This window comes from Mirounga angustirostris, unplaced genomic scaffold (assembly GCF_029215605.1).
Source record: "Mirounga angustirostris isolate CCGP_5_RB_7025 unplaced genomic scaffold, mMirAng1.0.hap1 SCAF_18, whole genome shotgun sequence".
In the NCBI taxonomy this organism is placed as follows: domain Eukaryota; kingdom Metazoa; phylum Chordata; class Mammalia; order Carnivora; family Phocidae; genus Mirounga; species Mirounga angustirostris.
The window spans coordinates 2,862,467-2,884,278 of NW_026991726.1; the positions used below are offsets into that span (position 1 = coordinate 2,862,467).

General features: G+C 40.6%; 2 long non-coding RNA genes across 2 annotated transcripts in view; both read right to left on the reverse strand.

Annotated features, from left to right (window-relative positions):
- Positions 1–473: 473 nt before the first annotated feature.
- LOC135363073 (uncharacterized) lies at positions 474–6,032 on the reverse strand. The gene is made up of 2 exons (XR_010408795.1): positions 4,855–6,032; positions 474–3,268 (listed from the first exon to the last, which is right to left on the reverse strand). It is a non-coding gene; the product is annotated as an uncharacterized LOC135363073 (long non-coding RNA).
- Positions 6,033–15,152: 9,120 nt separating this feature from the next.
- The window catches only part of LOC135363074 (uncharacterized), a 53,530-nt gene continuing 46,870 nt past the window's right edge, over positions 15,153–21,812 (reverse strand). Inside the window, exon 9 of the long non-coding RNA XR_010408796.1 lies at positions 15,153–15,507. This is a non-coding gene — a long non-coding RNA (uncharacterized LOC135363074). The remainder of the gene's footprint in view (positions 15,508–21,812) is intronic.

Genomic DNA, 21,812 nt, shown 5'->3' on the forward strand with positions numbered 1-21,812 from the left:
GCCGCCCCACCTCCCGCTTTGAAGGAAGTCTCTGAAAGCCACCGCCCTGGGCGCCGGGTGGGGCCGGCGGGGTGCCTCCAGATCCCACTCGCCCTCCTGATCAGTTCACAGGAAACTTCTTGGCTTCCTGTGTCGTCTTCCTCTCACTACTGTCCTGTAACATACGGAATCTGACCAGACCCTCCTCCTCCAATTGGCTCAGAAGGCCCCACAGGTACCACACTGTCCGGAAGGTTCCCACACCCCAAACCCAAAGGTGGCCACAAACCCAGACGAACTCATCACCACCCCCGCCTGCCACTTGCTCTCTCAAACTGCATTTCCCAGCTAGCACTGGGCAGAAGGTGGAGTGATTCATTCTTGAAGGAACAAAGAACAGACCCTCACTCTTCCACCCTACCCCTCAAAATGTACTAATTCTTGTTGTTTACAAAATAAGACTTAAGCAGCACTCTGGAGGACTACGTACATGGTAAGATTTATCTTTTATTAGAGATCTTATATTACATATTCCCAAAAAGATATAAAACCTTCCAAGAGAAAAATATCAAAACCTATTTGATTCCAAGATAAGCAACATAATCAAAATGAAAGCAAAGATTTTCTTCCAAAGGAATGTGAAAACATTTCGACACAAGTACAACAAAGACATGGGAAGGTAATTAAAATGTTTCACAACACATTTTATAGCATTTTATTTTAATCAGTATTTGAAGAAAACAAGAATGCCGAGTTCTCAAACACTGCAGGTAAAAGCTCAAATTACCAAAAAAAAAAAAAAAAAAAATCACAGGAATGACCTACTCGCTCAACTGAACATCTGCGGTAACAAATGTAATAAAACCCAAGCAAACAAATATGCCACCGAGATCACAACAGAAATGTATGGTTTTTAGGTGTGCCAGAGACACTAAATTAATCAGTTCGTGACCACAACCCAAAGCAAAAGCATCCTCTCCTCATTTCCCTGATGATTTATTCTAAAAATAAAAAGCAGAAATTTGCTGGTTTAAAGAGAATTTCTGCTTTACCTGTGAACGGTGGCAACACACACTAAGACCCCGACTGACATGGGACAGATCCATCTCAAACAACCAGAAGTGGCAAAACCACTGTTATTGCATCAAGATTTTTTATTTCAACTGATCAGAATTTCCACAATGATTAAGCACACCCACTTAACCACAGAACACAGTGAACTCCCAAAGGAAGGTTTTACATTTAAGATGCAATGAAAATACTGATCTTATTCCTGGGATTTGCTTCTGGCAATCTTAACATCTATAGATGTCCACAAAAAGGAAGTGTTTTTTTTTTTTTCTTTTAGTTGTTTATCCCCCAAAATGAGGAAGGAAACTTACAGTACATGTTTATTGCATGAAATTACTCCCTTATAATATCTTCATCAACACCAGTATTGTTTCCTTAATTATTAAAGGCGAAAAAAATTTATGAACTTAACATAACTTAGCAATAATTGTAGGAGCTGCATCTTGGTAAAAAAAAAAAAAAAAAAAAAAAGGATGATCATCAGACTACCTGGTGAAACAGAAATTAGGTTTCAACTTCTCTATAAAGATGCTGGAATGGCAGGAGGTAAAAGGAAGTTTAAAGTCAGAGAATACTAAATTTATTAGGTAACACAAAGAGAATTTTCAAAAGTGTACATACTCAGTGAATCCTTTCTATCCTAAAACTGAATATTCTAAATGTTTCTAATGTTGCTTCAGTGTTAATGTCATGTTAATCATGATCCCAAATAAATTTTATCAAAAGTACTGTAATGGCACATAGGCTTGGAACTTCACTTTGAGGTTAGCACGTACAAAAGTTTGGAATTCACTCAACACACATGTTCTTTAATAAAAGAAATCAGGATGAGCTACCTATAAGTGGATTTCAAAACAGGGTCCCTTTTAAAGCATTCTTTCATAGAGTTACCTCCTGTGAAATGGAAACAGTGTATGGATTTTGCATGTCACAAAATCCTTGCTTCAAGCTGCCATCTTCTTGGCAGCAGCGGATTTTAATGAACAGTACTTTTTCTTCCTTGTTTTGTTTTCTGACATCTCAGTACATTCAAATAGTCAAAATGTTTAGAATAACATCACCACAAATTTAATGAAACAGATCAGAATGTGGCCAGCATTGTCAGGCAAAACCGATAACACTTTACGTGCCATAGAAAGTACTCACCTCCTCCCCACCCCCGCCCTCTCCCCCTTCCTCAGTCATATGGACACCAAAAGATTTAAAAAGACTTATAAAAAAATAAGGCACATTTATTTTGATATGGTTATTTTTAAAATAGAAAACCCCTCTCCGAACATCTGTATTCAAATGAGCTGTGTAAAAAGACACCTTGTGGTACCTAAAAGAGGTTATGGTACCTATGGGATTGCTTTTTCTATCTTAGTGACAATAGAATAAATTGCACCTATCCCACATTGTCAAGTAATGAAAATATGCCTCTTTTTCTACTATTGAATGATTCAAAATCTGCTATTTCTGGAAATACAAAGAGTGAGAAGGGAGGGGTCAAGTGGTACATTAGAAAAAGGTGTGAAGATCAATGATGTACAGATATCATAAGGGTTGATGGATTGCACTTTTCCACATATTTCAATACACAAAATTTTTCGAATGCGTATGAACGATTGCAACCATTTTGGCCATTAGCTTTTACCCTTCAGCTTTTTATTCCATTTTGGTAAAAATGGGTATTTTTGTAAAACGAATGAAGGATCAGCAACATGAATACTTATAACAATCTCTTCACAACTCCCGACACAGATATAGTTAGTTAGCATTTAACCTGAGATACAATCTGTGGAGAGGTTGTTTTAGACATTTCTTCCTTCATTGTTGCATCGATTCATACTGATGGTGGTGATTCATGGATGGAACTTAAAGAAAAACTGGCTATAGCATGGCTTTTTTTTTTCCTTTCTGTACTAGTAAAAAAAAAAAAAAAAATAATAATAATTATAATAACAATCACAGAATTCATGTCCTCACAGTAGCCAGAAGCTAAAATAATGTGCTTCCTTATTGCACGTCAAACCAAGAAGTGTATAAAAGACAATGCTTCCCAATCCAAATTTGAAAGCCAGGTTCATCTCAACTGGATTCGGAATGTGCTGATTTCCATGGGACTCAAGTTGATCTCACTTATATTTCAGGCGTCTGGAGGTGAATGCATCAAGGATAATGATGAAGGTATGAGACTTGCGACAGTAAACATGCTAAAAAGCTTCTGTACCAAAATCTAGAAAATAAATGATAAAAAAAATTGCACAGTTAGGTCAACTTTGAAGAAAGATTAGTAGCACATCTATATATTTATTCAGTGGAAAATAGTAGGAGAGTAAAACAGTGTATTTGAAGTTTCCTTTTAATGATAAAAAGAGGAAGAGGAAGGAGATTAGATACAGCTATGCATGCCTGGACACACAGACCACCCTGGGAGGGACACCTAGGAGAAGTGTAACCAGGAGAGGACAGCTCACTCTACATTCTTCTTCTGAATTTCTTGAGAACTTATCACGTGCAGGGGCCACTTTTTCAATAAAAGGAAACACATCTATGAGCCAGCAAGCTTTAAAAACATCCGTATCCTCTTACACCCAACATTTACACCTAACAGTTGTCGTTCTTCTTGTTCCCAAAGAGCTGAGAGAAAGGACACAGGCTCCTCATGTCAGTGAGTCCCATTTTCAGGGTTGGGGGGTTGCTGAGAAAGTACTACCCTCATCCCATGTCTCTCTGGACCATATAATCCCCTTAAAACTTGACGCCTTAATGTCTATATACAAATGCTTACAACCAAGTACACTCACATCATCAGTAATAAGGTAAAGCGTAAATATCATGAAAAACAAACCCCAAACCATCAGTGCTTTCTTCGCACCAATTCCACGGAGGGCATGATACGAGAAATGAAGAAGCTTATCTGCCTAAGTGGATTTTGACCCCCTACCATATTGTCTTTTCTCTCCTTTTCAGACCCTATGCACATTCTAGTTGGTAGGGTTGGAAATGAATCTCTTAAGTCTGATCTACAGGTTATCTGTGAGGTTTTGGAGAAGAGCTGGGTCAGCTGAGCTGCCCCGTGGGGCAGACCTGCCTGTGTGCCATCCAGCTGTCTTCTCTGAGCACAACCTGCTCAGAGCCAGAGGCAGAAGGCTGGAGGTTCATTTCCTTCCAAGGAGAGCCTGAGGGAACTATCAGAAAGACCAGCTCAAAGGAGACAGAAAAACTGGGCAGCCGGCAGGTCAGCCTGAAGACCTGTTTGGCTGGCACAGTGAGGACTCCTATGCAAATCTGTCTTGATCAGGAGATCTAGACCCTCATTTCCCCTGGGACAACAACTGACTGGAGCTAAGTAAGGTTGCTTCGGGGCCGTGGTGAAACTCCCCGACTGGCCAGTGTCACCACTTCCCTACCCCACCCCACCCCACCTTTAGTTATTATAAAACCTGCTTTTGCCCCTCTGAGACTTCATGGACCTAGATCCTACATGAGCATGTGTGAGAGAGGAGGGAATATTGGGGGATGGGGGGTGGGGAGAGGATGTTTTGTCGGCTGGCAACGGAAGGCCTAGGAATGGAGGAGAATGTTGCCCCTACACGTGCCCATGTTCCAGACGTGCATTTTGATGCTGACAAGGAGAAGAGATCGAAGGTTGAGAAAGTGCTTTCTTAAGATGGAGAGACTTGAGCTAAATTACAGCAGCTGAGGGGAATGAGTCCACGAAGAGGCAATGAAACATTATCTTATTGTCAGAATGATTAGCAGAAAGCAAGGATTTCAAAGCACATGAAATCAACAAGCAAAAACCACTTTTCAGCTCACCTTTCCCTGGGTTGTGGAACAAAGCAGCCCCGTGTCTCTGCTCGAGAAGCAGCAGTCAAACCCCTTCCTGTGGAGGATCAAGGCTGCCTCATCGGAATGCTTGCCATCCACCTGCAGATGAGCATAGAGTGACAAGACGCCACAGCGACATTAAGGCAAATAGCGACACCACTGTATACTCCACTGTTTTAAAGTCAGCGTCCCCAAACCAAAAATGCTCACTTTATTTAGCAGTGAAGCCAGGAAAATTCATTTCCCCTCCAGTCCCACGTTCACTGTCACACCTGCGACATCCCCTCTACCTCCCCCACAAGGAGGCAGGTGACAATATGTTTTAAGTCACCTCATTCCCTGGTTTCTGGCACAGTCCCCAAGGACCTGCGTGTCCTTTTGTCTACATGCCACATACTGTTTTATCAAAGTTTCTTCAAATAAAGCATTTACTTTTTTTTAATTTAAATTCAATTACTTAACATATAATGTATTACTGGTTTCATGTCTAGGTAGAGGTCAGTGATTCATCAGTCTTATATAATACCCAGTGCTCATTACATCACGTGCCCTCCTAAATGTCTATCACCCAGTTACCCCATTCCTGTAACCCCTCCCCTCCAGCAACCCTCAGTTTGTTCCCTATGATTAAGAGTCTCTTATGGTTTGTCTCCCTCTCTGGTTTTGTCTTGTTTTACTTTTTCCTCCCTTCCCCTATGATCCTGTTTTGTTTCTTAAATTCCACATACGAGTGAGATTATATATGATAATTGTCTTTCTCTGACTGACTTATTTCGCTTAGCATAATACCCTCTAGTTCCACCCACGTCGTTGCAAAGGGGCAAATAAAGCATTTAATTTTTATTTATTTGGTTTTTAACATACACGCCAGCTGAATAAAGTGTACCTGAATTTAGTCCTTATCTGGTCATTGAATGATGTATCATCCATCTCAAAACTGAAACACACTTCTTTATTGAATGCTAATTTTTGCTAATTGCATTAACATTTTTAATCTTTAATGCACTGGTTCATTATTTTTATATAAAAGACATTTAAATTGAGTTAGTTATGCTTATCACTTGCTAGGCCAACCACATTTATTAGCTTGATGTATCATTTAAATTCACATTACAGAAGCTATTCTTCTTGTGCAAAGAGAAAAATACTAAACATGACAAGTCAGCTACAGGAATCAATATATACTTTCTTGCAGTAAAATTTCTTGCATCCATTTAAGTAAAGATGCCAGGAGTGCTCTGAATATTTTAAGTTACAATTCTCTTAATAAATTTTATGTTTCCTCAAGGGGGGAGACGCCTCTGATAATAAGCAAAATAAATTAAGAATCCTTGGACGAATTAAGAAAGGGACAGCTATTCAAAGGAGTTCAGTGTGCTCAGCACTGACCTGTGATGAAAATGATCCCTTTTTCTCCTCTGTGGCCACAGATACGAATATGTCCAAGTTCTTAATCATCTTCACTGGGGGATATGATTTTTAAATGTGCCACAGAGACATCTTTTCTGAGGAGGAGCTGTCAGCATTCTCACCACTGATTTGACTTTAATGTGCCTCAACAATTTAAAGCTGGCCTCACCTCGGATTCTTGGCTGGAATAACCTGCTTTATGATATTTCACACTGGTATTCTGCAGTGGTACTGCTAAGATTTTGTTTGAAGGGAGAGGAAAAAGTCATTTAAGGAATTCTGAGTCATCACAGGACCAACATGATACACATAGCAAGTTTAAATCATATGACAATGTTTTCTAATAAAATTTCAAGGTGGGGCGCCTGGGTGGCTCAGTTGGTTAAGCGACTGCCTTCGGCTCAGGTCATGATCCTGGAGTCCCTGGATCGAGTCCCACATCGGGCTCCCTGCTCAGCGGGGGGTCTGCTTCCCCCTCTGCCCTCTTCCCTCTCGTGCTCTCTGTCTCTCATTCTCTCTCTCTCAAATAAATAAATAAAATCTTTAAAAAAATAAAAAAATAAAAAAATAAAATTTCAAGGTGTTTCACACAGTCCCAAAAGAGCATGAAAAGAGCATAGTAAAAAAAAAAAAAAAAAAAAAAAAAAAAATCCTTCATTTATGACATACATAAGGTCTCCAGAAGGACAAGGACAAGTCTCTCGTGTGCTAAGTGTATAGGCTTGGAATAGTTACTGATCACCTAAGCATCAGTTTCTTTGCCTATAAAATGGACCTAATGCAGGTTTCCCCTCTTCATGGAGTCATGGCGTCTAGTAAGACGTTGAAAATACGAGGTATGGTGGCTTAGCTTATAGGACAGAATGTGTTGGTGTAGAAGCTACAGAAAATGGATCAGAACCTGGGCTGGGAGTCAGGCAGCTCGACATCTAGATCCTAGCTCTGCAATTTCCTAGATGCTTTTAGCAAAACCTGGTTTCTCCTGTAGCATAAAATGGAGATGAAATTCAATTGTGTAACAGAGACTCAGCCCAGTGTCTGCAGCAGAGGAAGCCCTTGGTACATTTTAGCCATTATTCTTTCTGTCATTGTAATCTATCAGATAAGTACTGGTGATTATTTTCCCAATAGCTCACTTAATTTTTTATTCACAAATTTTCTTTAGTGACATTATAACTCTGTAGCTGAGGAATCAGAGACCCTCCAAACTGTATGTCAACAATTATGCATCAAAATCATAACATAACAAAATCATGACTAAGTCCCAATTCAGATTCACTATTTACATGGTCTATTGATGAGGCTCTTTTAAAAGCACTTATCATTATAACCTGAAGCATTTAGCCATTTTAACTCACTAAACCATCCTTACAAAACCACCAGACAGCAGGCTTTGTGAAAATTCCTGCAACACATCTGCTCTTGAAATAATGAATGTGTGAGGCCTTTACCAGACTGGAGGTGATAATAAAAAAAAAAGCAAAAGGAAGCATCTTTGGAATTTTGCCATTAGTTTTACAAGAGATTTAAACAATGCAAAAGTAGAAATTGAAGTCATAAAGAGTAATTTTCACTGATGGAAAAATGTTACACTTTCTCTAAAAACCAAAACTGCATCACTTTCGTAAGGACCAGAACACCAACTGAAATAGCAATCATCTTGTCCAAGTTTTTAAAAATTAAATATTCATGAAAGTATCAGTTTTCAAGCAAAAATACCTGAGGCAAAACAGCAGTTTTTCAGTTTCAAAGTCTGTCTCGTCATTTTATTTCCAAGAAAACTGTTTTTCAAAGTAGGGAAACTGTGAATTTAACTTGAATATGCATGCAAGAAAACAGATACCTTCACAAAAAAGATGCTGTTCACTCGAGGAGAGTAAACAGACTCTGAAAGACCTGTTTTTATATTCATTAATGTATGAGTACTATCCGGACCTCAGATCACATTTGAGACTGAATCCCCTCGGGAAGGCCTGGGTGTTCCGAAGTCACTTGGAGAATCCACCAAAGAACTTACTTCCAGGGGATAAAGCAACCTGTGGCTCTGAGGCTAAGCAGGGCCCAGGAGGTTTCTCTGGCAACGGGGTGGGGTGGGGGGGGACAGAAGATGGTGTGGCTGGCAGAACGATGCCATCAAGGCTAGAAGAAGCTGGACTGGGGGCAAAACACACGAACCAGTCCTGTGTCTGCAGATACGTCATTTAACCTCTCAGAACTCAGAAAACTCGGGAGACTCGTGAAGCGCCCCTCTGAGGATCAAGTCCCAACCACAATGACAGTAACAGTAATCGCAGCTAACACTTTTTGAGCACTTGCCGTGTGTGGGACCCTGTACAGAATACTTCTCACGGAAGAACTCAATTCATCTCATAACAGCCTTTGAAACAGTGGAGGTGGTATACAAGTTTGTATTATTATATTTAAGTGCACATGAACATCGCAATCATGAAGCATGCCTTCTCATAGTCAACTAGCAATGATCACTGACCGACCCTACATTAGTCCTTCATGACCTTTCCCACAGATGGTGGATCCTTCTGAGGGTGTCCCATCATAACTGAGTGGTCAAGAGAAAAACAGGCAGAGTATTCCCTAACATTTTCAGCACTCTCACTCCCCTTTGTTTCCATACAAGAGGAGTAGAAGGTTCTGGGCGGGGATCTGCAGTCAACATGCTGGGGTGCGCCTCTCAGCACACCATTTACTGGCTGCATGACCTGGGAAAGCTACCTACCATCTTTAGGTCAGCTAGTTTCCTCTTCTGTAACAGGGGGGCACAATATTGCCTACCTTCACAGTACTGCTGGGAGAGCTAAATAAGGCTCTCTTTACAAAGAAAACACTCAGCATAATGCCCGGCACACAATTTTAGGTATCTTATTAACTTTTCAAAAAATATATACGGAATACAAGTCAAGGTGACATCGAGATTTACTTTGGGAATAAAATTCAACCTCCAATTTATTAAAAAAAAAGTGCCTACATTTTATTTCATTTTTAGCAACAATCACCACTGCTCATGACTGAACTCTCACTGTTGACAACCTTCATTCGTCACGCACTCAGTGCTTAGTACGTGCCAGATACTGTTCTAAGTGCTCTACAAACATTAACTCATTTGATCCCTAGGACACCTCTGAGGTGTGTCCTGTTATCAGGGCCACGTTGCGAATGAGGCAAATGGGAGAATGAGGGGCTGTGTGCTAAGCAAACTGGCCGGTAAGCACAGGTGATGTGCTCAAACAAAGGCAGCGGGACTCCAAAGTGCTCTACTAGCTTCGCCCCCCTGCCTTCACGCTAGCTATGGACTGGCGCTCAAGGACACCCGCTAGGAGGGGAAAGAGAAAGATCACTTTTAATGTAACAGAAGAAAAGGCTATAACCCGAAGGAGCTCACTCTCTGATCTGAGCTTAGAAAAAGGGAGTATTTAATCCAAGGTTCCAGCAGCCTAAAACCACGACTTATCAGAACATACATTAGTTGAGAAAGGAAGGCATGGACACTGTCATTTCCACCCACCCGCCCCATTTTAAACGGGATTTAAAGCCATTCTGAAAATCATATATGCACACGGCAGTGTCTCATAAGCAGAGCAGCAGGCAAGTGTCCCTCCATCGACATGGGTGAGAACCCAGAAGAGAGAGCTGTGGCCATCCCGTCTCACACCAAAAGAAATCTGACTTGCTCATTAATAAGGTGAGCTTCACAGATAAGCACACTCCTGGAAACTGTAGTCAACGTTATGTGTGCACCCTTTTTTTCTGTGGAAGAGAGAAGCCATAACTTCGACTAGATTCCCTAAGAGAAATGTGTCTCTATCCTCCTCAAAGAATGTCTAAGGTCCATACAAATTAAGGCATGGCTAAACAGCTGGTGGAGAAATTTCTCCAACCTGCCCAGATTCCTTGAAAATGCCGACTGACATCCATCTTCCCCTGTATTCTGGCAACTGGAAAGGTGGGAAAACTGCACACTGCATTTTAAGTCCTGAGACAGGAAGTAACCAGTAGGAATTCATTTTCCAGGGCATTCATTAAAATGTCCAATAACAGTTATCCTGTTTCGATCAACAAGATAAGATGACAGAAAGAACAGAGAAGGTGAAGGGCTGTGCAACGAGAAAATTTTCTCCACAATTTTCACCTTTCCAGAAGCCAGGGAGATTAATAAAGCACCGATCAATTCTTCTAAGAAAGGCAAAATGAAGTAAAAACCTTAAACTGCCTCTTATAAGAAAAGGGGGTGTGTAAACAAGTGGAGAGAGAAAATCTTATTCAGTAAGTGGTGATGTTGAAATGATAATATTTAACTATTTGCAAGAAATGGTTAAGTAGAAATCAGAATAAAATGTCAGAGATAGAGCTAAATGTAATACACAGAGAGAGAAGTAGATACAGATATAAAGATACATATCTATAAATGAATTAAATAAAAATACATCTGAACATAAAAGAGGTGGAAATAAGCTGGGGGAAAGAAAAAGGTTGAACAACGTATCATTGTGCAAAACATCAAGGCAGCATGGCTCCATGAAGCCTTTAATTAAATGGCTTAATCAAATTCCTTCTGGTCCCTGGAATGTCTGCATTCCAGGCTGAAGCTATCTCTCCAGCCTACAGAACCCCAACCGATGATCCATGCCCCTGTGAGATTCTCCCAGTATCCTCTCTACCAAGACTCCCTTCCCCCCTAATCAATACCCTTTCCTGAGGATGGCATGGTTTTCCTGTTCCCGACCACTTCACTGGTGCTCCTGTTCCCCAGCTTTCAAGCCTTTACAGAATCTTCTTTTTAATATCTCAAGCTTCTGACAGTACAAGAAAAGGAGATGGTAAAGAGAAGAGAAGGGGGCCGAGCCTCCAGGAGGAGAAGGCTGACAGTTCACTGCTAGACGGGACTTCACTGGCACACTCGGCGGTGCTGCGAGGCAGGGTTTAAGAGATGCCTGCTCCCATCGTCCTCTGACTGCAACTAGATGACATGCAATCAGTTTTTTCCAAAAACATATAAAATAAGAGCAACATATGCTTATATAAAACCATAAACTCATCTACCAATACAGAATAATTCCTGAAAAACTGGACTCTGAGGAACAGATTTAGTAACTCTTAAGAAGTCAAACGCCACCCTCTGAGGCCCTGTACAGCACCCAGATTCAGAAAACCTGCATGTGGGCCCTAATTCTGCCATGTACCACTGTGTAATTTTATCTTAGTCATTTAATTTCTAACTTTTACTTTCCCAATTTAGTCAATGGAGATAACAGTAATTTCTAGAATCATGAGAGTTTTTGAAAATTACTGATTCCTAAGTTGCCCCACCCCAGACCTAGGGAATCAGAATCTCAGAGATGGGGAAATTTGTAAGTCTTCTCTATTTCAAAATCTCCCTGGTGTGATCTGGACACATAGGACTCTGAGGACTGGTAGCTGGAAATGCTGCAGCACCTTGGTGGGTTAGCAACACCTCCAACCCTACCTTGCCTCTCTCACTGTTGCTCGAGTCCATAACCCCTTTCTCCCTGAGGAGTCAGGCTGCCCATGTGACGTTTAGAACTTGAGGAACCATCAGACGGTGACCCGGGAGCTGGGCAAGCAGGGGCCTCCTCCATCCCGCTGCCGACGAGGAGGTGCGGCAGAAACAAAGACATGCCTCCATCGTGTGAAGGTGGTTCTCAGACATGTTTCTTGTGGGAGGTGGTAGTTAGGAAAATGCTTACTTACATACAGGCCAGTGGAGACCCTGGTCTGGCTTGGAAGCTAAGAGCTATGTTCACACTACTTCAATGGGAAAAATGCTTTGCAACCTCCAGAGGAACAATTCATTATTATATGTTTGGAGCTGCCAGCACACAGAAATAGGGATGCAATCCAAAATGCTGAGGTCTGGTTTCTGGATTTCTTCCAAGTGATTTTTGTCTTCTTTTAGTGTAACCATGAAATTACACTTGACACCTTTTTAAGTACCGAGCTTTCTTTGATTCAATACCTACGTCAGCTTCTTTCAATGATTATTTTCCTATTATCAGAGGTTAAGGGACAGAATGCAATTCTTTAAAGAAGTGATTTTGAATGGACAAATCAATCCCCTTGGATTACCGGTGAGCTTTTAACCAACTGTTAGAAATATGTGCTAAGAGTCAAAGACTAACACAGGAACCGGCACTGATTGATAGGATAAAGTAAAACAGCCCCCAATAATACCGACTTCTGATCATGTGCCAGTGTGCTAGTTATGGTTACACATAATATTTCAGCCTTTATTCTTCCGGTCAAATTGTTAAATTGCTTTCTATTTCCTCTGCTAAAACCCTAGTTTGCACCTGAGCCGGCAAGTACCATAAGCACCATCAGGACAACGTATGTTTATAAAGCACTTCTGTTTCCAAAGGGCTCTCACAAGCATTAGTTTATGTGTTGCTCACAACAGACCCGCAGCAGGCAGATCTGATATCAGCCCCATTTTATAACGGGCAGCTGAGTCGGCACTCGGCCAGCCATCAGGGAGTGGAGGTGGGCCACCTGTTGAAGGGTGTGAGGAACAAGGGGAAGCCAAGCGGACATAGTGAGTGGAGACCAGACCACACGGAGCCGAATTCTTCAGAGTGTGAACCAACTGAATAGCAACATTCATTGACTCCAGACAACTGGATCTGCTTCCAGAAAACAATCATGGGAAAGAGTCATCTAGAAACGAGGCTAAGGAACAGTGGCCGCCATGTGCCCCAGAAGCCTTCAGATCCTTAGGTTGCTAATGTCCTCTACCATCATGCCCAGAGGTGGCAACCTGAGGCTCAGAGTCTTTAGTACCACCCCCCCATCCCCTCATTCCCTTTGGCTTATGAATTAATGAGAGGAAAAGCTCAGGGAGGCTATCCATCGCTGGTGTGTTCTTTCCATGAGTCAAAAAGTTGACCCACAAAAGACTAGCAGAATCCTAGAAACAGAGCTCATGAGATTCGCTCAATCAGCAAATTGTTGCTGAGCCCCTTCTATGTGCAACCATTCTTCTAGGCAACAGGATGCAGCAAGGAATCAAAGAAAAGACCAGCTCACATGGAGCTTCTATTCTCACCACGGCACCCACGTTTAGGCCTTTCTACTTGCTTGTAACTCTTCCTGGACCACTCTACCCCCAGAAATCTGCATGAGTCACTTACTCTCTAACCTCCTTCAGATTTTTACTCCATTAACACCCTTTCTGCAAGGTCCTCTTCCAACCACACTATGCAAACTCGCATCATCTTCCAGAACCATCCTTACCTATTTTCCCTAACACTTATCACCATCTAACACATTATATGTTTCTCTTATTTTTTCTTATTTTTCTCCTCCCACCAGAATCCATGCTTCAGAAACGCAGGGGTGATTGTCTGGTTTGCTCATGACAGTATCCCTAGTGCCTTTAGCTATAACTGGCACGTAGTAGGCATGAAATAAATCCTGGTTCGTTCGCATGATCAAACAAGGCTTTTGACACATGCAGATATACGCAGGCCTCCTGTGTTCACCTGTATTCATTATCATAAGCCTCATGGATATTCCTACATAGGCCTAAGTTCCTTCTCTTGGTCATACAGTTTTAAAAGCCCTATATGTCCAAATTTGCAGGCATTTATCCTTACTTTACTTGGTTTGCTTTAGTTCTTTGTGCTTAAACGAAACATTTTTCTCTTCTTATGTGGTCTTCAAACATGAGCATTCTCTTCTTTTCATACTCAGACCATTTATTACATTCCCTGCAGAATCCCTAAGCACTTAAGACTATTTGTAGCTACACATATGTCAATTCACAATATCACAAAACAGCTCTACAAAAGATAAAAATGATGTCAAATGTCTAATTTTTATTCTTTTCAAATGCAATCTCTGACTTTAAAAGTAGGCATACATGTAAACAAAAGCAGTCTAACTGAATTAAAATTCCAAATCTAATAAAACCTTCCCCTCTCTTCCTCTAGTATATCTTTGGATGTCTCTAAATAGTTGGGTTTCTCAATGCAAACATCTGAGTTGCAGTGATTTTCAAGAGAAAGATATGAATGTACAAGGCCTCTGATACAGAAATAATTAAATGCTATGCTTCTTAATTCTCTAACTCCTCAAGAAACACTGGCTAACAAGGAGAAATGAATGGAAAATGCCAGAAGAGCTGATCTTATGGCCTGTTCTCCCACCTACTATAATGTGACCCCAGGGCCAGTTTTTGCTTTCTTATCTGTACAAAGATAATATACCCTGACCTTCTCACCACAAAGAACTTTTCCGGGAATAACATAAATTAGTAGTGGGATATGCTCTAAACTACACAGCAACAGTCAAATGAAAGGTAGAATGATTTTGCCTAAAGGCCAAGTCCTCTTAACGGCTCCTTGAGGCGCAGTAAAACCCACAGTACCGTTGACCCTTGAGCTGTGCAGGGGGTTAGGGGCGATGATCCCCCTCCCCCGAGTCAAAAATCCGCATGACTCTAACTCTCCCAAAACATAACTACTAATAGCCTACTCTTGGTTGGAAGCCTTACTGATAACATGAACAGTTGATCAGCACACATTTTGTATGTTATATGTATGTTACACTGTATTCTTATAATAAAAGAAGCTAGAGAAAAGATGATGTTAAGAAAATCATAAGGAAGAGAAAATACATTTTCAGTCCTGTAGTGTGTTTATGGGAAACAATCTGTGTAAGTGGACCAGTGCAATTCCAGCTCATGCTGTTCAAGGGTCAGCTGCAGTTCTTTCTGCTTCTCATCCCCTTATATCAAATACATCACAAAAAAGTAATTCTTTATAGATACATTTTGGGATATACCTTTGACTGTATTGTCCTCAGATTTTTTTTTATTAAAGATTTATTTATTTATTTTTATTTGAGAGAGAGAGAATGAGAGAGAGCGAGTACATGAGAAGGGGGAGGGTCAGAGGGAGAAGCAGACTCCCTGCCGAGCAGGGAGCCTGATGCGGGACTCGATCCCGGGACTCCAGGATCATGACCTGAGCCGAAGGCAGTCGCTTAACCAACTGAGCCACCCAGGCGCCCCTGTATTGTCCTCAGATTAACGAGATGAATGTCACAAGGCAAAGATGACAGTAACGGAGAGAATTCACCTAGCAGCTGAGGGGTGGACACGGGGATCTTTTCTGTCATTGTAAAGACAGGATGATTCAGGAAAGAGGAAGTTATGTGGCTAACGAGAGAAGGATAACTGACTGACTTCTTTTCTTCTTCCTATCAAGAAAAAACAGAAATGCTTAAGTGTTATATATATATATGCAGTTTTCACAATATTAATGGAATTACCTGACAGGGTTTAAATAGAAAAGAAATATAAACAAAAACAAATATTTTAATTTTATATTTTGTAAATAACAGTCTTAGCCAACACAGAGATTACCAAGTCCATTTGTAAGCAATACAAGAAAATGAACAGTGTCCACCTAACTCATGTTTAGAAAGATCTTTTTTCCATTGCTTTAGTACTAAAAATCCTGATAACATTTTCCAAAAAACATTTTAGGACAAGGCATAACATTTTACGGAAACTCTTTCTCAACCTACCACAAAATTCTTAAATAGATGGGCTGGGATATTCACACATCTTGCACATCATCAAATGTGATCTCTTCTCCCTCAGGTTTTACCCACCATATACTCATGGTTTCATTTATACACTCAACTAGACCATAACATCTTGTGATCTGAAGCTATGCTCCATACATGTTACCCAATGACAGGATTTTTGGGGGAAAAACTCTCAAAATAAATAAGGTTTTTAAAATAACACAAGGAGTATACCTATATCATCTGTTAAATTTGGTAAATCACTACCACTGAACTGAAACTGTTAAATTATGTTATATAATAGTTAGTACATATTTACCTAGTACACAATTATTCAGTAGAATTTAAAAGTACTTTAGTCATTGCTATGGTATATACTTAAAGACAAGTGGTTCTGCATGTTCAAACATTAAACAAGTCTGCCAGGGCTGGCGATAGGCATATGGTAGATGACACACTCAATTAACTAAATCAATGACTAAGTAGAATCTTAACCAATAATGCCTAAGGTATAAGAGCACACAGAGAAAAACACTGAGAAGAGAAAATAATTTATGTAGAAAGGTTTTTTGATCAACAGTGACATGTGGAACAAATTTAATTTTGTATCTTATTTTTAAACTGTCCATTTCACTGATATCCTCTGATTTTGCATCCTTTCTGCAATACAGGGCTCAAATAAAAGGCTTGGCTACTTATCTGGCCGAAAAGATAGGATTTATAGGAGATACGGGGCTTAAAATTCAGAATGTCAGATTAGCACTGAACAGAGGGTATTGAGCAAAGAGTGACAAGCATCTTGCCAGCAGCGAACTGTAGATGTCATTACAATTCAGACTATGGAGAAAGAAAAAAAATTAAAGGCAGTAGAGGGACAGTGCATACTGAGATACTGACACAAGGTCTAAATGACTTGTAAATAAAATATGCACCCATCCCACACTCTTTTTTTAAAAGAAAGATTAAAAAAGCATATATAATAATATTCACCAACAATACTGAAATTTAATGCATGTTGTTGAATACTGAGGGAACAGTTTCAACTGGAAACTTTAAATGTACTCCAAGATCAAAGGACTTCATAATCTAGGTCAGGATTGCTGACAAAATCACTTTTCAATAATAAAAGATAAAAGATCCCAACAGAAAAGAAGACACCTGCCGTATCAGAATCAGAAGGCATTAAGTCCATTCTAGGTCAAGTAACATTCAGAGAAAGCTCTCTGGCTTTGTTCTATGCTCTTGGAGGAATCCCTGGACACTTCAGTGAATAGGTGGGATACTTCTTGATGGATTATGTATACCTTTCAAACAGTAATGTGCATATATACTCTTCCTCCCAACCACACCAGTTCCCTTGACTCTCAGTGCCCCCCTGCAACCTACCATACATAAAAATGGCTTGGGGAGCTTTAAACATAGATCCCCGAACCCTAACCCAAATCTACTTAATCAGAATTTCCAGGGGTGAGCCCTAGGAAGCCAAAGCTTAACAGCCCCCAGAGTGAATCTCAAATCTCGGTCAGTCTGACACAGCTCTGTGGACACGTGCTGGGAACCATCACCCCAGACATCCTCCCAACCTTGTAGAAGAAACCGCTGCCTTTGCAATCAAATGTCTGAGTCTCATCCTTTAACTAGTTTTGGATTAAGAAAATGATTCAGACTCAGAAACATGTTAATGCTAAGTCTCGTCAAAGGAAACAATATCATGACTGTAAGTGCTTCGAGAATTCAAGAACTGTGCCATTTACTGTCCTAAGCAGGATAAGGGAGAGAAGTTTAGGGAAGATTTGTGGTTCAGAGCTATAAAAGCACCACGAACAAATAACGCTGCTGGAAGCTGGCCAGGCAGGGTGGGACAAAATCTCACAGAAGGTTCCATGATTCATGCACTTTCTTAACATGTTTATAGCAACGAGGGGCTCGACAAGATATTTAGCTGGTGAATTATCACCTTTTGATTAATCTCCTGGAAAGGTAATCTTTTAACTGTAACCTTTATGATAAACCCAAAGCTTATAACACATGTTTGCTATAGGAAATTTTAAGCTGTAAATGAATTCTCCAGACTTGCAGTACTAATATACTACTCTAAACATTATTTGGTTCCTTGTGGGTTGGAAGGCTTCAAGCTGTTCAGATCTAGCTTTCTCCTTGCATTCTGTATGAAATTATAAAGAGTTTATAGCACATTCTGATCCAAACCACAAGAAGTTGAGATCTCCATTGGGTTCCAGCCCTTATTTTATAAATCAGAACTTCCTGCTAGGCTCCATGGTGTCCTTCATGAAGCCCATTTAAGTTATCTGATCCCTAAACATCAAAGGTTTCCATCCATCTACAGCAAAACTTGCTAAATAAATTATCTAAGACAATAAGAGATGATATTTTGAGTCACTTTGGCTTATTCAGTATGACCTGATACATGGTGAGAACTGGATAAATGTTTTTTTAAACTTAATCTATCAACAAGTAAATGTAATATAAATAAAGGAGAGAAAAATACAGTAGGAGAAAGGATGTGGTAAAAAGAGACAGAAGAAATAATTGATGAAAATTAATGAATCATAAGATTTAGAAATATATCTCATTTAGCGCAGAGGTGAAGCCTGGTGATCTGTGAGCTAAATCTGCCTACAGATAGGTTTTGATAGGTCTGCATGGTATTAAAAAGTTGTCTGTTTTTTGGCCAACTCTCAAAAAAGAAAAAAAATCCAGGAGATTTCACAGTGAAATTGTCAACAACAACAAAAAAACTCCCTAAAACAGGTAACTTTTTTTTTTTTTAAAACCCAAAACACTGGAAACCCAAGTCACCCTGGGCCCCCATATTCCCTCAAGCGCAGCTGAGTTGTAGCTCCTTGGTGGGATGTGTCCTCACTCATCACAGACCTGGGGTCACCTCACTTACGCGTTTGCCCTTAAACCTGACCAACCTCCCTCATGCCATCACTTTTCTGAGTCCTGTCAGCATTTGAGCTTTTCATCTGATCTCTCCTAGCTCCTTTTCCTGACATGTAAAGAACTGGTATCCACAGGTAAAATGACACAACTGTAATACCTGAACACTTCCCAGCACTTCTAATTCCTGGTTCAATGCCCTCTACCTATAGCAGTCTTCAGCAGGAAGGGATAGGGAGTAAGTGTCAAAGAAACAAAACCTAAAGGGTCAATGCCAAAGAGACAATTCCCACTTTCCGCTTCCGTTGGTCATTACACATGGATGATAGTCCACCTCACATAGCTACAGTAACCCACTGGGCATCTGCACATCTCACAGCAATTATCATTCCAGTCCTTGTTCTCACTGCCTCTCTGCAGAACACTCACGAACAGGATTCGGTTCCACTTAGTCACCCAGATAACTCCTCCCAGAGGCTCTGGCAGGCTGAAGACTTTCTACTAAAATGCCTTCCTGTACAGAGACTGTCTCCTCACCATGGTTCCTACCATCGACATCTTAAACATGAGAGTCTGAGTTGAAAATAAAAACACTTTCTATAAAGTTTAAGTTATAGGAGATGGAACATTCCTTAATCAAATGCCTTTTTAATCAATTGCACTAGAAATTAAAATGTATTTTCTCTTCTCTAGTTCATTTTTTATTGAAAAGAAACTATTGATTTAAGTCCAAGAATCTATAGTTGAGCAAAAAGAAAAATTTAACCAACATAGGATTATACAAACACTGGATCAAATTTCAATCAATTACTATCCAAGGAGTTTTGAATGGGAATAAACAAATTATTTCACTTCTAAGTGAAAGCTTTATAGATCTGACATGAAAATGCTTATTGCCATAGTTAATAGAAGCTTTGCAAATTAGTGTCTATATAGAGAGAAAAAAAAAAAATCATAAAAGCCAGAGACATTTTCGGGAGGAGAAAAAGACAGTAGCTGCCAGCACTCAGACAATAATTTTCCTGTGCAGTTTTAGTCCTCAAATTAAGCTATCTTGTCAGTAATTGATTTAAACCATGAGTCCCAAGAACTGGTTTAAATCTTGACATCTAAAAATGGATATTAGGGCGCCTGGGTGGCTCAGTTGGTTAAGCGACTGCCTTCGGCTCAGGTCATGGTCCTGGAGTCCCTGGATCGAGTCCCGCCCGCATCGGGCTCCCTGTTCGGCAGGGAGTCTGCTTCTCCCTCTGACCCTCCCCCGTCTCATGTGCTTGCTCTCTCTCATTCTCTCTCTCTCAAATAAATAAATAAAATCTTAAAAAAAAAAAAAATTTTTAAAAAAAAAAAAAAAAAATAAAAATGGATATTAAAATCTTTTTTCCTAAAAGATTCTAGATACTGAAAGAATTCTTGGCTTTAATGAGCTGTTGCCATTTCATTCAATCAACCAGTGTTTTATTTATAGAATAGCTACCATAGGCATGGAGCCCTGTGGGGTACATAAAAATGAAGCAGACAAGTCCCTGGAATGGAGCAGGGGAAGAGAACATGCCGAGTATGACAAGGCAGTAAGCAGGGGCTGGGATAAATGCGGTGGCACCATGCGCTATTACAGCTCACTCATTTATGCATTTGTGCATTCATTCATGCAACACATATCGGGTGCTTCCTCTACCAGGAACAATTCTAGAAGCAGAGGAACATGGCCCCCACTCTCATGAAGTTATGGTCCAAAAGAGGAGAGAGACAATGATCAAATATAATCACATCTATGCACGGAGAACAGATGCGCAATTCTGAGGAGGCACTGAGGATGGTGATCTGGCCTGGTCAAGAAAAAGCAGTTGACCAAGGCAGCTTTGGCCTGAACTATTATGAAGAGTTCCCTGGGCACAGAATGAAACCACAAATGCAAAGGTGCTGTGGGCCCCAGGTGCGTAGGGAGCACTTGGGACTGAAAGAAAACTAGTGGGCCTAGAGCAGAAATAACACGAGTCATGCTGGATGAAGCTGGGGGACAGGCAGGGCCCAGATCATGAGGGGCTCTTCAGGCCATGGGAAGGATTTTGGCTTTTATTAGGAGAGCAATGAGAAGACACCTGAGGGTTAAGAAGGGAGCAGTGAGGTCAGATTGAATTTTGAAAAGATGAATCACTTTGCTTACTTGATTTGAGAACAAATACGGCAGGAAAAGAAGAGCAGAATGATTCAGGAAACACATGATGTTTGTTTAGATAATGGTGGTCAAAATAAGCGAGTTTATAGATTTGAAATATTTAGGCAATAAGATAGTCAACACTGGTGATCATTGTTTTAAGAAAGGGGCAGGCAAAGGAGAAGTATCAATGAGAGATGACTGCTATGTATGTGGCACTGGATGGAAGGTGGTACTAGTCCCCGAGAGAGCAAACACTAGAAAAGAGCAGGTCTGGGGGGAAGGGAAGAGAGATCATGAGAGTGATCATGGATATGTCGGGTCTGAATAGCAGGATGCAGCTAGGTAGATGGGTCTGCAGTTAAGAGGTGAAATATATGTGTGGGTTTCATCTGCGTAGAGGTGGTCACCAAAGCCACAGGAGTAGGAGAGATTGCAGAGGGAGAACATATAAAACGAGAAAAGGAGAAGGCGTGGGGCCAACCCTTGAGGACTCTGACATTTAATGGCTTAATAACCATCAGAGAGATAAAGAACCACTTGAGAGCTAGGAGGAAAACCAGATGAGCATGGCACCACGGAAGCCCTGGCTAGACTGTCTTCTAAGAAGTGACATGGTCAGTGTCGAATGCTGCTGCAAGGTGAAGTAAGATGGTGGATCTCGTGACACTGGCAAGGGTGTGTGTGTGGTGGGGGAAGCTAAAGCAAATCTGAAATGAGTCGAGTGTGACACGGAAGCAATGAAATAAACCCATCTTCCAAAGCGGCTCAACTGGGTGTGGAAGACAGGACGGGAGAGCAGGGCAAATGGACACGAGTCTGTGTGGAGGTTGTTTTTGGTATGTATGTATGTATGTATGTATTTATTTATTAAAGATTTTATTTATTTTTTAGAGAGCGAGCGAGCGAGAAA